The sequence below is a fragment of the Nyctereutes procyonoides genome, unplaced genomic scaffold (assembly GCF_905146905.1).
Source record: "Nyctereutes procyonoides isolate TBG_1078 unplaced genomic scaffold, NYPRO_anot_genome, whole genome shotgun sequence".
Taxonomy (NCBI): Eukaryota; Metazoa; Chordata; class Mammalia; order Carnivora; family Canidae; genus Nyctereutes; species Nyctereutes procyonoides.
In genome coordinates this window covers 2,604,581-2,605,736 of record NW_026575144.1, presented here as the reverse complement: position 1 = coordinate 2,605,736, position 1,156 = coordinate 2,604,581, and the positions used below count along the sequence as shown (strand labels likewise).

Genomic DNA, 1,156 nt, shown 5'->3' with positions numbered 1-1,156 from the left:
ATCCCTGGGTGGCTCAGCAGTTTGGCACCTGCCTTCGGCCCAGGGCATGATCCTAGAGTCCTGGGATCGAGTCCCGCGTCAGTCTCCCTGCATGGAGCCTGCTTCTCCTATGTCTGTGTCTCTGCCTCTCTCTATGTCTCTCATGAATAAATGAATAAGATATTTAAAAAAAATGTGAATCTTAGACAATGGTATTAAGAAATACGACGTAGAATTTGTTTTTTTGCAGACATTTTAAAAGAGCTCATCTTAAGCTTTGCACAGTTGGCAGTAATCATGGCCAGTGAGGTTTATCTGAGGCATGATTATTGCTAACTGAAAACTAAAATAACTCAACTCACTAGAAACACAGAAACACAAAACAGCCACAAATGCTGCCACACATGTAATTTTAAATTTCCTAGTCACCACTTAAAAAAAAAAAAGAAAAAATGGGTGAAATTAATTTTAACAATATATTTTATTTAGCTCAATGTATCCAAAATATTATCATCTTAAAATGCATTCTTTGTTAAAAAAAGTAATGAGATATTTTAAACTTTTAAAATGTGATTTGTAGTTTACATCACAATATATTCCAATTGGCACTACCCATATTTCAAGTGCTTAATAGCCACATGTGGCTAGTAGCTAACCTATTGAATAGCACAAATGTAGATTATTTCCATCATCATAGAATGTACCTTGGGGCAATACTGGCATGAGGAGGCAATGAAAATCAGATAGACATTAGTAGTGAAATATGATAAATGGTGCACACAATACAGGCAACAAACCCAACCTTGGTTGATAGTATTCCTAGAAGTGACATACCTGCATTTTCCATACATGGTAATATACACAGAAAACCACTGATTAATTTGGGTTTTGATATTTATGTTCACTGATATAGAAATTTTTCCTTCAGTTGATTATTAACAATGAAAATTTATGATTATGAATCTAATGTCCTAAGCAAGTTATGGGCAAAACTTATGTCAGTGCTTCAAAGATGGTTTCATTCAAAATGTGTATAGAAAGTCAGTTCGTATGTGAGGGTTTATCCTTAATATCAGCCTGATACATTGTGTCAAAGTTAGTATATTTGGGACTTTTTGGTAGTATATGTTTGTGAATATAGGTGTGCATGTGTGTGTGTTTAAGCTCTAACAAACAG

At 34.5% G+C, this 1,156-nt stretch overlaps 1 pseudogene; it reads left to right on the top strand.

The window, feature by feature from the left end:
• Positions 1 to 252: 252 nt before the first annotated feature.
• On the top strand, positions 253 to 341 carry LOC129499274 (U4 spliceosomal RNA; annotated as a pseudogene).
• The last annotated feature ends 815 nt before the right edge of the window (positions 342 to 1,156 follow it).